Source organism: Ceratotherium simum, chromosome 17 (genome assembly GCF_057802395.1).
Source record: "Ceratotherium simum simum isolate JZ-2026a chromosome 17, ASM5780239v1, whole genome shotgun sequence".
NCBI lineage: Eukaryota > Metazoa > Chordata > Mammalia > Perissodactyla > Rhinocerotidae > Ceratotherium > Ceratotherium simum.
Genome location: NC_141916.1, coordinates 49,617,312 through 49,632,236, shown reverse-complemented (window position 1 = coordinate 49,632,236; position 14,925 = coordinate 49,617,312).

Here is a 14,925-nt window from a genome sequence, read left to right as displayed (position 1 = left end):
GCTGGAGCCATTTCCCACAGCAGAACGTCTCCAGCTCTGTCTAAACTTTCTCAGTACTGAGGACCTGCTACCAGGCAGCTCATTCCATTCATAACAGCTCTGACTGTTGCAAAATTTTTCCTCATATTAAGTAAAAAATTAACCTCTCTAACCCACAATTTATTTATTTGTAAAATGAAGATGAAAAATATCTACCTCGTAGAATTGTTAAGTAGTTCAAATAAGAAAATATGCTTGAAAATACTTCTTAAAGATCAAAAGCACTACATAAATGTTAATTGCCCTATTATTATCTGATACTATTAATAATTATAACCTAGGTTTCTATTAACCCATACTTATGCAATCTATAGTGGGTTGTACACCTAACTTTTAAAATTTTTATCTTGTTTATTTCAGTCCCCTTCAGGCAAAACATTAAAAATAATTCTGAATCAAAACTTCAACATACACCTTTCTGGCTATGTTATTGAGATATGGTCAACTACTAGTTGACTTAAAAAAAAAAAAGCCTTTAAAAAAATATATTCCTATCTCATTGATTACAGTAAAAAGAACAGTTTTAATATATGCTATTAAATAATTCTCTAAAGATTGATATGAGTTGATAAACACTCTTTGAATACGATTTTCCAAAAGGCTACCTGTCTTCCTAAGGGGCTATAAGCTTCAACTTAAGTGTACCACATCCACTTAACTGTACAAATCAGAAAGCTGGGAAATGCTGCCTTGATGCTTACCACCCTTTTCATCCCATTCCACCCCATCGAATGGCATCCAGTACAGTCCTTCTACCTTCTAAATCTCTCTTTATCATCCCTCTTTCCTCTTTGCCATTGTCTGAGTTCACCCCCTATTTTCTGCCTGAATTTCTGTAGGAGTCTTCTAACAGGCCTCCATTCCTCAGTCTCACTCTCCCTCTAATCTTTCAGATTGCTGCCAGAACGATCTCTCTAACAAGCAAGTCTTACCAGGTAATACCTCTCCCATTTAAAATCTAAATTATTGCAGAATGAAATCTCTTAATGATTGTACATCTCCATAAATACTTTATTTCTTTCTACTTCTCAGTATCTTCCAGTCATACCATTCGTATTCTCTATAACAATAACAACGAAAAATAAACAAGAAGAACTAAGTTCTCTCACCCCACAATCATTTGCATACTCTGTTCTCTGTGCCTGTAATGTCCTTCCCCTTCTAACTTCCCTAATAACTCCTCTTGGTTCTCTAGGATTCAGCTCACCTCTGAGAAGTGTTTCTTGACCTTTACTTCTAATCCTCTCCTACACGGACTATCCTTCTCTGTCTTCTCAGCACCCAGAGTGGTTCTCATTCATAACAGTTTGTCTGTTTCTTCTATTAGGCTATGCTCTCCCCGAGGGCAGAGACCACAATTAATCACTATATCTAGACCCTATCAAGGAGCCTGGAACAGGTTTGTCAAATATGGGAAGATCAGAAAAAGTAATGGTCTTAAGCTGAAATCTTAAAATACTTTCAGACTCATCATCTTGTTTGATCCCTGTAACAGCTTTATGAGGCAGAAAGGACAGATAGTGTGAAGAACCTGTATTTTTTATTGTACTATGGGGAAATTGAGACTCAGTGGTTGTGGCTTGTCCATGTGGCTTGTCCTACACAGAAAGTAGGCTGCAGGGTCAAGACTTGTATCAAGGTCTTCTCTTTCCAAATTAAATGCTTTATTAAATACATATTTGTATCCAAATTTCTAAAACTTGCTAGTAAAAATCAACTTTAAAAAATATATATAACTAAAGTCTCTCTATATATAGTCTATATATTCTATAAATACAAATATAAAATATATATATATATATAAGTCAATTCTCTAACAAGTGATTAAGAAATGCATTGCGATTAGGAAACCCAAATCCCATTAAGGACTCATTTATGTTACAACAATGCGGTGGTCTAAACGGAGTCCAGAAAAAGAAAAACAAAAGAGTGAAATTTGTCAACTGCATTCAGCATCACCCAGGGGAAAATATGCCTTTATCAGATGAGGCGAACGCGTTGTGTTGTTATTATTACATCACACAAGATCCCCAGGACCTCTCTGACCACATCTCCCTGGCTTCTTAGTGTCTTTCAAAAACTCTTAACATGTTCCCAGGCCAGTGCCCTTGCCATTTACTGCTCCTGGAACACTCCAGATTTTTGCGCAGCTAACCCCTCACTTCTTCAGTTCTCTGCTCAAATGTCATTTTAGCAGTGAAGCCTTTCCTTACCACTCCACCCACTGCATCTCAGCGCATCTGTCACCGTTACTGTTTTTTTCCTGTTAGGACTTGTCAGCCCCAAACATACTGAAAAATTACTTGTTAATTTATCGTCTCTCTTCCTTAACCACATAAGGACAGGATTTTGTTTTGTCCGCAGATGTGTTTCTGGAACCTAAAACAGTATCGGGAATACAGTAGTCACTCAATAAATATTTGTGAAATAGATGAACAAATGAATCAATGATCCATGGGTTATATTTCCTTCTGGTTTAAGTATGAGGTGCAGTTGTACATGTTTTTGAAGCAAATTGTTTGATTCTTCTTATAGGTGCAATGCACCTTATAGCTATATTTCCCCCTTAGAACCAAACTTGCTACAGATCTCAGAACCAAATTCATTGCTCACTCTACTATGTATAGGATTTCATGGCTAACATATTGTGTTCTATTTCAGTTTTTACTTTATTTGCCTTTTACCACATTCTCTTATTGATTTTTCACTTATTTTATCTTTTTTGTGTCACACGTATTGTAAGTCATCTTAAATCATTCTAGAATAGGGAGGAGAAAAATATCAATAAACTCAGGGAATTTTCAAGTTTAGATTATTAAAATATCATTTCTAACCAATCACATTTGTAAACTTAGCATTAAACAACCCTTGGTGAACTAATAAATAGTAAATTTTATGAATGAGCAAAGTGGAGGATCCTGTTTCTGTCATGGCTATGCCCCTGCAAAGTGCATCATGAAGAGCCAGCGAGCCTTTTTGTAGGTGCTTCCTTTTGCCTTGCACTACAATGTAGCATAAAGGAAAAGTATAGATATTATAGTCAGACAGACCATGATTGAAACCCAGATTCACCTCTTAACAGTTCATGCTTTGGAATTATGGCAGAGACTGTGGTAGGTTCTGCTCATCTAACCTATTTCTTCTCTCTAGGCACAATTAAACTACTTTCTTAGCCCTCTTAAATCTAAGTGCAGTCATGTAATTAGCTCCCACCCACGGATCATGAGCATTAGTGATGTGTCACTTCTGGTCTGAAGCAGACTTGCCCTCTCATATCGCCATCTACTGGCTGGGTGACAGCACGAGAAGCTGAAGCCATGTGTTAAAGATGACAGAGCCACAGCATGGAAGGAAACTTTATTCCTCTCTAGCCACTGGGAGGAAAACTGCCAGGGGAACCACCCAACCAAACACGTCCACAAGAAAAAAAAATGTATTATTTTAAGCCACCGAAATTTAAGATTGTTTGTTAAAGTAGCTAGAATTAATTAGCTTGAAGAATGCAGGCATATTAATTTTTTAGAGCCACTATTTTCCACATCAGTAAAAAAGAAGTTGATGGTACCACCTCACTGGCTGAAAGCAGCAATGACTTAAAGGACTTCTGACGAAAGTGAAAGAAGAAAGTGCCAAAGCAGGACTGCATTTGAACATCAAGAAGACAAAACTCATGACTACAGAAGAACCACACAACTTTAACGTAGACAATGAAGACAATGAAATTGTTAATATTTTGTTTACTTCGGTTCAGTTATCAATTTAAATGAAGACTGCAGCCAAGAAATCAAGAGATGACAGACTTGGAAGGGGAGAAATGAAAGAATTAGGAACGATCATCAAGTGTAAGGAAGTGTCATTAGAGACCAAGGCCAAGATTGTCTACTCTCTCGTCTTCCCAATTACTATGTACGGGTGCAAAAGCTGGGCAGTGAAGAGCACTGACAGGAGAAAATGGATTCATTTGAAATTTGGTGTTGGAGGAGAGCTCTGTAGATACTCCACTGCCAGAAAGACGAACAAGTGGTTCCTAGAGCAAATAAAGCTTGAATTATCACTGGATAAAACTGAGGCTGTCCTACTTTGGACACATGAGAAGGCAGGAGTCTTTAGAAAAGACAATAATGCTTGGAAAAGTAGAAGGCAGCAGGAAAAGAGGAAGATCAAATATGAAATGGATTGACTCAATAAAGGAAGCCATAGGCCTGAGTCAACAGGAGCTGAGTAGGGCTGCTGAGGACAGGACATTGAGGACATCACTCATTCATAGGGGTCGCCAGGAGTCGGAGCCAACTTGGCTTCATATAACCACAACAAAAGAGAAGTAGTATGTCTTGCAGTAAAAGTCAAAGATAATGTATTTACAATGCTTGGTACTTAGGTTACATTAGTGATATATATGTAAATTGGGAGGAAAATGCAAAGATTTGCTTATATTTTTATCTTGAAATATGTGAAAGTAAGTTTTCATTAAAATTCACTAAATTTTCATATAAAAGAGGCACGAACTTGAAAACACCAATTTGTAAAGGTACATGCACCCCTGTGTTCATTGCAGCGTTATTCACAATAGCCAAGACTTGGAAGCAACCTAAGTGCCCATCAAGGGACGAATGGATAAAAAAACTGTGGTATATATACACAATGGACAATGGAATACTACTCAGCCATAAGAAACGATGAAATCCAGCCATTTGTGACAACATGGATGGACATTGAGGGTATAATGCAAAGTGAAAGAAGTCAGAGGGAGAAGGTCAAATACCGTATGATTTCCTTCATTAAGTAGTAGATAATAACAACAATAAACAAACACAGAGGGACAGAGATTGGACTGGTGGTTACCAGAGGGGAAGAGGGGTGGGAGGAGGGTGAAAGGGATAATTCGGTACATGTGTGTGGTGATGGGTTGTAATTAGTATTTTGGTGGTGAACATGATGTAATCTATGCAGAAATAGAAGTACAATGATGTACACCTGAAATTTTTACAATGTTATAAACCAATGTTACTGCAATAAACAAAAAATTAACAAAAAAAAAAAAAGAGGCACGATGTGACGATGGCACATTCTGAGTCTATATGTCAGAGGATCTGTATCATGTTTGGGAGACGAGGTATCCTGTGGAAAGAAGGGCAATTACTTGAAATAAAGGGGTTGATAATTCGCAAGATGCATTTGTTCATGCATGTTTAACATAATGCAATCTATGATGATATCAATGTGGTTTATTTTATAAAAACAAAACAACTAAATAGTATAATCTTAGCAATACCTTGGAATGAGAAGGAGAGTAATAACTAAAATTGTTTGTCCTAGAGACTTACTGTTTATCATCTGTTAAAATACTTAAACAAGTCATCATATTTAAAATATTATTTATTTTCCTTTTATATAAAGGCAGGTCTCCTGAATTTGCTATCTCTTCTCTGATAAGTGACTGGCAGGAGCATGCTACTAATAGGTAGCTTTGGAAAAATTGAATACCTTCAAGGTAAAAATGATGTAAAATGGAACTTTTTTGAATGAAAAGAATTCTTGCTATGGGGCTTGAAAATGGGTTTTTGGAAATGTTACAATTCATTATCTAGGGTTTTGGCAGTGAAATGATAAATTTCTCACCTATAAATTCTCTCATATTTAAATATTTATAAAACTTAAAAGAATTTTCTAACCTTTTTAAAAATTATGTGAATGATTAGTTTCCATTTATTTTGAAAGCAATTGCTATGTAACAATTTCTAACTAGTTTACATAAACTGTTTTGATACCAGGCAGATGGAAATTTTCTATACAAATTTCAACAAATCACTTAAATAATTGGTAGATGGAATTGAAATATACATATCCTGGTAGAGGCAAAATTCTTTTCTTCCATTTGGACTCATATTTTTCTTTCACTTATTACAGCATTGAAATCAACTATCAAATTAAACTGAACAGAGAAACATATTTTCAAATCACATATCACAAAATATTAAGCCAATACTTTTACAAATAATGAAACATTTTAAATCATCTTACTGATAATTATTAAAATATCTTAGTAAGAAGTTTGTTACGTTAGTAAACATTTTCTGCAAAATATTTCATCTTTAATTTCTTTTTTATGTTTTATAACATATGCTATGAGTGCATACTCATATATACATACACGGAGTTTATGTATTAAAAATATGCATGTATCAGGGGTGTGTACTCACTTTTTAAAATTGATTTAAATTGATTTTTTAATTAGAATGAATGATTAAAAGAATAGAGAGAAGACTGCTCTCAGTGGTAACTATATTACCTGACATTTAAATAACTTTACTTGGAATCACTAGCATAGCATCGGGAGAAAAACTATACAACTGAGTCTTCTCCTGTTTCCTTATTCACGTTGGGGAATTTATCCCTGAGAGTTGTGGTAGGAAGAAAAACCCCACAAACCCTCTGACCACGCTAAATTACAAGTACACATGCTGGGCCATTGTGATTAATGAGATTGGGAAGTGCAAATTAAAAGCATTGAGAAACTCTTCCTGGGGTTTATGTAAAACCTTCCAACTGCAGTCATATCTGTAAAGGAAGGTGATGTTGATATAATTAAGAACAGCTATCTCAATATCCATCAATCGCTGCTTATTGGAGATGATGGAAATGATTAACAATTTCACATGGCACCAGCAATATTTTAACCTTAAAGTGAATGTCTAAGAGGGAAGAAGAGGAGAAGGACTAAGCTGAGGAACAGTGGGAGGAAAAGGCCTGAGAGGTTCAAAGTCTGTTAAGGAAATGACTTAAGTAATTCTTAACCATTACTTGTACATTTCACTTTCAACAACTTCGGGGTTATCTTAAACCAGACTTGTCAAAAAGGGTCTAGTATCACAGTTTAAACAGACTTTTCCAAACAGACAGTAAGCAAGCAGAGAGCAAAGTGTCTGATTCTCGTTCAGCTTCTCCCTTACCTGTTTCAGTTAGTTGTACTTACCACACAATGTTGTTGTTACCCACACAGTGGCACACTACATGTTGTCTGTTGTCTCCACAAACCTTTGCCCTACAATTATGTACAGATATCGATTACAAATCTCAGCCAGCAAAATATTATTCTCTGGTGCCATCCTTACGTGTGACCTTCATAGAGTCACACACAAAAAGATAAGGGCACATTAGAGTTGAGGGTTGGGGATATTTCTGAAATGACGTCACCCTGACCCCAAGTTGAAACCACTGATACATACAACTCCTTTCCTTTCAAAGACATTGAAACCAGGATGTTGCGTGAACAGCTTGAGGTTAAAGATTGTGAGAGCTTTGGGCTTGAACCTAGATCTTCTGATTCCATGGCTTGTTCTCTCTGTAGCCTTCATTTCTGTGAGTTTGAGCCTCATAATGAATCTGTGTGAGCTGGATCCACAACTTTCTCAATTCCTAAATGGCAACAAAAGCTACCAGCCAGGACTGCTGCGAAGGTTTAAAACAATAATAAAAACGTTGGTACTTCATGTTTTTTTTTTTTTAATTTATGCAAGAAACTTTAAAGATAAAACGTTCCTAAGTTAATGATATATTTCTTTACTTTTTTTCCACAAATTTTTTGTCATTTTGCCCCACCTAGTTTCTTAAACTTTTGAAGGAGTTAAGATAGGTTTAGGTTAGGTCTGCACAAGTCCACAACGCAAGTTTCAAATTGAGGGAGGTGCTAAGATCTTGCCCTTTCTTCACACAATCTGGCTCAAATTAGATCTTTTGACAAACTCAATCAGTATATGACCTTGAAGATTTCTTTGGTCTCCCCCAAAACTCAGCAGTATCATGTTCATGAAGCATAAACCACGGGACCTACATTCTTAGAAGGTCTATTGGTGCAAGAATATAGAAGAACTTAAGAGCACCATCAATCAACAGGATCTACTTGACATTTATGGAACACTCCACACAACAGCAGCAGCATTATTTTTAAGATCCCATGGAACAGTCACTAAGATAGACCGTATCCTGGGCCATAAACCAAAATAATACTCAACAAATTTTAAAGAATTAAAATCATACATTGTGTTCTCTGACTAGAATGGAATAAAATTAGAAATTAATATTGGAAAGATAACAGGAAAATCACCAAACACGTGGAAATTAAACCCACACTTATAAATGAGACAATGAGAAAGTCTCAAGAGAAATTAAAAAATATATTAAACTATATGAAAATGTAAATACATTTGAAATATGTGGGGTACAGGTACAGCAGTGCTGGGAGGGAAATTTATAGCATTAAATGCTTATAGTAGAATGGGAGAAAAGTCTCAAATCAATAATCTAAGCTCCCATTTTAAGAAACCAGAAAAAGAAGAGCAAAATAAACCTAAAGCAAGAGGAAGGAAATAATAAAGAGCAGAAATCAATGAAATAAAAAACAGAAAACCAGAGAAAAATCAATGAAACAAAAAGCTGGTTCTTTGAAAAGATCAATAAAGTCAAAAACCTCTGGTAACACTAACAAAGAAAAAAAGAGAAAAGACCAAATTGAGAATATCAGAAATAAAATAGAGACATCACTACCTTTTCCTGCAGACAAAAAAGAAAAATAAAGAAAGAACTGAATAACTCTTCACTCATACATTTGATGACTTAGATGAAATGGACCAATTTCCCAAAAAACACAAACAACTAACTCATCCAATATGAAATAATTTGAACAGCCCTGTAACTATTAAATTAAATTTATTGATTAAAAATTCTCAAAAAGGAAATCTCTAGGCTCAGATGGTTTTACAGAAGAATTCTACCAAACATTTAAAGAAAAATTAACACCAATTCTCATTATTTCTTACATAAAAGAGGAATACTTCCCAGCTCATTTTATGAGGCCAGTATTACCCTGATATCAAAACTACAAAAAAAAAGTACAAAAAAAAGTAAAATACATCCCTCATGCACAGAGATGTAACAATCTTCAACGAAATATTAGCAAACTAAATCTAATAACGTATTTGAAAAATTTTACAGCATGAGTATTTTAGTCTGTTTGGGATGCTATAACAAAATACCACAGACTGGTAGCTTGTAACAGGAGAACTTTATTTCCCACAGTTCTGGAGGCTGACAGTCCAAGATTAAGGCACTAGCATGGTGGAGTTCTAGTAAAGTCTCTCTTCCTGGTTCATAGGGGGCACCTTCTCACTGTGTCCTCACATGGTAGAGGGCTAGGAATCTCTATTAGGCCTCTTCTATAAGATCACTAATCCCATTAATGAGGGCTCTACCTCATGATCTGTACATGTCCCAAAGGTCCCACCTCCTAATACCATCACATTGGCAATAGAATTTCAATATATGAATTTTGCAGGGGGGGCGGGGAGGGCAGCGACCACAGCAATGACCAAGTGCATTTATTCCAGGGATGCTAGGCTGGTTCAGTATTTGAAAAGCAATCATTGTAATCCACCATATTAACAGGCTAAAGAGAGAGGAAAAATCATATGATCATATCAACTGATACATAAAAAGCATCTGTCAAAATTCAACACCCATTCAAGACAAAAACTCCCAGCAAAATAGAAATAGAGATATCTCCCTCAAATTGGTAAAGAGCATCTTAAAAAAACCTACAGCTACCATATTTAGTGATGAAAGACTGAATGCTTTCCTCCTAATATTGGGAACAAGGCAAGAATATTCACTAATCATTCCTAGCCAATATAGTTCTGGAAGTCCTAGCCAGCCAGCAAAATAAGAAAAGGAAATAAAAGGCATACAGATTGGAAAGGAAGAAATAAAACTGTCCCTATTTGCAGATAACAGGATTAAAATCTTATTTTCTAACTACAGAGAAAATCCTGAAGAATCTATCAAAACAAAAAAATTCCTAGAATTGATAAGTGAGTTCAGTAAATTTGTAGGCTACAAGGCGAACATACAAAAATCAACTGTATTTCTATATACTAGTAATGAGCAAGTAGAAGCTGATATTAAAAACATAATACCATTTGCAATAACTAAAAACAAAATGAAATACTTTGTTATAAATCTAATGAAATATGTACAGGATTTCTATGCTGAAAACTAAAATGCTGATGAAAGAAATCAAAGATCTGAATAAATGGAGCAACATACTGCATTCATGGCTGTGAAGACTCAAAATGTCAATTCTCTCCAAATTGATCTATGGAATTAACACATTTCCTATCAAAATCCCAGCACGATTTTTTGTAGAATAGACAAACTTATTCCAAAATGCACACGGAAAGGCAAAAGAACTAGAATAGTTAAAAAATATTTTCAAAAAGAATAAAGTGGGAGGAACCACTCTACCTGATTTTAAGATTTGTGGTAATCAAGACAATGTGTTATTGGTGGAGGGATAGACAAACTAGACCAATGGAACAGAATAGAGAGCCCAGAAATAGATCCACATGAGTATGGCCAACTAGATTTTAGCAAGGTTATAAAAACAATGCAACTAAGTAAGGAGTCTTTTCAAGAAATGGTGCTGGGATAATTGGACATCCACAGGCAAAAAAATGAACAACCTAAACCTCACATCTTATACAAAAATTATCTCAGAGGAAAACAGAGAAGAAAATCTTTAAGACCTAGGCAAAGTAGAGAGTTCTTAGACATGACAACAAAAGCACAATTCACAAAGGAAAAAAACAAATCAATAAATTGGACATAAAAGTTAAAAAAAAATTTGCTCTACAAAAGACTTGAGGATGAAAAGACAAGCCACAAACTGGGAGAAAAATATCTGCAAATCACTTATTGACAAAGGACTCATGTCTAGATCACATAAAGAACTCTCAAAATTCAAAAAGTGAAAAACAACCAAAAAAACAGTCCAATCAAAAAATTTATGTCATGAACAAATATTTCACCAGAGAGGACATATACAGAGGAAATAAGCACATGAAAATATATTCAGCGTCATTAGCCATTAGGGAAATATAAATTAAAACCACAATTAAATATCACCATACTCATATTATAGAAGAGCTAAAATGTAAGCAGTGATAATACCAAATGCTGACAAGGATGTTGAGAAATTGGAACTCTCACACATTGCTGCTGTGAATGTAAAACGGTACAGATGGTACCGTATTAGTTTGCTAGGGCTGCCATAATCAAATACTACCGACTGGGTGGCTTCAACAACAAAACTTCACTTTCTCGTGGTTCTGGAGCTGGAAGTCCAAGGTCAAGGTATCAGCCGTGTTGGTTTCTCTAAGGCCTCTCTTGGGTTGCAGACAGCAGCCCTCTTTCTGTCTTTCCACACGGCCTCATTTTAACTTAATTACCTCTTTAAAGACCTGTCTTCAAATACGGCTACATTCTGAGGTACTGGAGGGTTAGCACTTCAACACAAGAATTTGAAAGCGACACAATTCAGCCTTTAACATCCATTCTGGAAAATAGTTTAGGGATTTATTAAAGTAATAAAACACACACACCCACACACAAACACTATTCCCAAACGGTGAGAGGGACCTTTACCAGTGGTGCCATGTTCATGTAATAGAGACACCAGTCACCTAGAACCCCACATGTGAAATCCTCCATGAATTAAACAGATCAAATGGAAAGGTGACTCTGTAGTGATTTCTCGTCTCTTTTCTCACATGCCTCCACTCTATACCCCTTTTTAATAGAATACTGCCCTACCTAGAGGTGTAGGCAGGGATCCGCAAGCTGAACTCCGTGTGTCATGTTACCAGTGTGGATTTCAGTTCCATTATAGCCTCCCATCCCCATTCTGAAAATCTGGGTGATTCTGGAGCTAGCTCATCAGATACAATGAAATGCTTTCACCCTGAGAAAAATCACAGAGCTGATGAAGTCTTACCATGACCACTGATAAGGTCACCTAATTCTCAAAGATTTATATCAGCACCTGGTTCCTTTCTAGGCTTTTCCTATTAAATAAGATATTCATGCCATAATATACAAAATTATTCCTCTGAAGTCAAGCCATTAAGATTATTTTTTCCTCTCTTCAGCGGAAACCAAGTTTTGGCTCTAAGATTTAAAGAACTTTATTACTTTAAAGTCTCAAGGTATTAGTCTATTTCTCCACACTGCTAAGGGCAAAAGTACTTTCAAAAATTTCATCTTTGCAATAAATGCAAATATGTTGCAATTGAGATATTTGTGATATGAAAGCACCCAGCATCACTCTTGGCACATAGTAGGCACTCAAATACTTTGAGTTGTGTGGGGCTACTTTCTCAATAGGTGTTGTGCTATAAAATATGCAAAACTCCTGAGCTTCAAATTAATACCAATCACACCTAATGTGTAATCACTTTATGACTGTCTTCTAATTAATCTCTGGCTGTGCTCCACCCAGACAGCCTGTCCCTTGATAAAGCAGTTCAAGACCCTGATTCTCCGCTGTAAAAGAACTTATTTCAGGCCCATCCTCACATCACATCCAATTTGTATTCTTCCATACCTTCAACCAGGGTGTTTTAGAGTTGTACTTATACCCACTACCAAAGTTAAGATTTTTCTCCCAACTCTTCACATTCATCATTACATTATTTTCCTCTAGAAACAGAACAGCTATAACCCTGAAACAGATTCTTAGTATTTGGAGGTAAAGGTGTTGGAATTATACGAGATAAAGTGTTCATAATTGCAATTTTAAAAAACTCTCAATATCCAATAACAGAGAATGGACAAAATTGTGGATGGCTATATAATGGAATGTTACACAGCCAGTACAAAAGATGAGAGGACTCTACACACACTGATAATGGAAGAACAGTAAAGATATTAGGTGAAGAAAATCTCAGTGCCAAAAAGTATAGGGTACATTTCTAAAAACACATATAAAAGTATGTTTGAAATACTCCATAATAAAATTGCTTTAAAATGAGCAGGAACAGAGGGGAAAGTTAGAAAGGAGGACCAGCTGGGCAGTAAAGTTACCCACAGAATTTTAAACAGATATATCTAAGGATTGTTAAGTTGTAGGGTAACCACAATTAAAACTCCTTCCCTCTCCCTGAATTGCATCAGGTTGTCAATCACACATACACACACACATTCACGCACAGAAAATAACTGAAATAGATATTTTTTAAAAATATGCTAACTGATTGCCTTGAGGGAATCAGAACTAGGATGGGATTGGTCTTAGCGGTATCTTTCTGAACGTCTCCTCAGGCAAGGGAAACAAAAGAAAAAATAAACAAATGAGACTACATCAAACTAAAAAACTTCTGCACAGCAAAGGAAACCATCAACAAAACAAAAAGACAACCTACCAACTGGGAGAAGATATTTGCAAATCACATATCCAGTAAGGAGTTAATATCCAAAATATAGAAAGAACTCATAGAACTCAACAACAAAAAAACAAACAACTTGATTAAAAAATGGGCAAAGGATATAAACAGACATTTTTCCAAAGATGATATACAGATGGCCAACAGGCACATACAAAGATGCTTAACATCACTTATTAGGGAAATGCAAATCAAAACCATAATGAGATATCACCTCACACCCATCAGAATGGCCATTACAAAGACAAGAAATAACAAGTGTGGAGAGGATGCGGAGAAAAGGGAACCCTCATACACTGCTAGTGGGAATGTAAATTGGTAGAGCCACTATGGAAAACAGTTATGGAGATTCCTCAAAAAATTAAACATAGAACTACCATATGATCCAGCTATTCTACTTCTGGGTATTTATCCAAAGAACACAAAAATACTAATTCAAAAAGATATATGCACTCCTATGTTCATTGCAGCATTATTCACAACAGCTAAGACTTGAAAACAACCTAAGTGCCCAACGATGGATGAATGGATACAGTGGATGTGGTATATATATACAATGGAATACTACTCAGCCATAAATAAAGATGAACTCTTGCCATTTGCCACAGCATGAATGGACCTTGAGGGTATTATGCTAAGCAAAATAAGTCAGATGGAGAAAGACAAATATCATATGATTTCACTCATATGTGGAAGATAAACACACAGATTTAGAGAACAGACTGGTGGTCACCAGAGAGGAAGGGGAGGTGAGGGACAGTGAAAGGGCTAAAGGGAAATGTGTATGGTGACAAATGTCAACTAGACTTTTGGTGGGGAACACAACGTAGTCTATACAGAAGTCAAAATATAACGAGGTACACCTGAAATTTATATAATGTTATAAAACAACATTACCTCACTGAAAAAAATAAAAAAAGAACTAGGATGGAAGACTTTTTTCATAAAATACTTTTTTATACCTTTGAATATTTTTGCCTTGTGCATATTACCAATTTCGATTTTTTTTTTTAAATTTGCAACACAAGGCAAGGTTCTTGAACAATCTACTCTCCTGCTTGTCAAACAGGTCAACTATGCTCCCACCTTAGAGTCTTTCCATCTGCTCCCTCTGCCTACGATGTTCTTCCCTTCAAATATTCAAACAGTTATTGATCTCCCACCTCAGAACTCCATTTATATACTATCTTATCATATAGAAAGAGAGACAACATCCTCCCATTTAAAATAAACATACCTCCTGCAATTATGCTACTCTATCCCTTTACTGTTTTATTTTTCTTTATGGCATTTATTGCCATCTGACATTAAATTTCACATTTGTTTACATTATTTCTTCATTCTTTATATTCACTCACTAAAATACAAGCTCCTTGAGACTAGGGTCATTTGTTGATTTGTTCCCTCATAGCCGCTAGAATACTGCTTGGCACAAACCTACATTCAAAACATACTTACTTAATTTAAGGAATAAATAATTTGAAAGGTGCAGTGGATCTCCGAATTAATTACAGAGCATTGACATATACTCTAGTGTTTCTCAACCTGTACCGTCTACTCATTGGGGGAAGAAATCTGTAGTGTGGTTGGAAAGAGCCCCCCTTCCTCTTTTCTG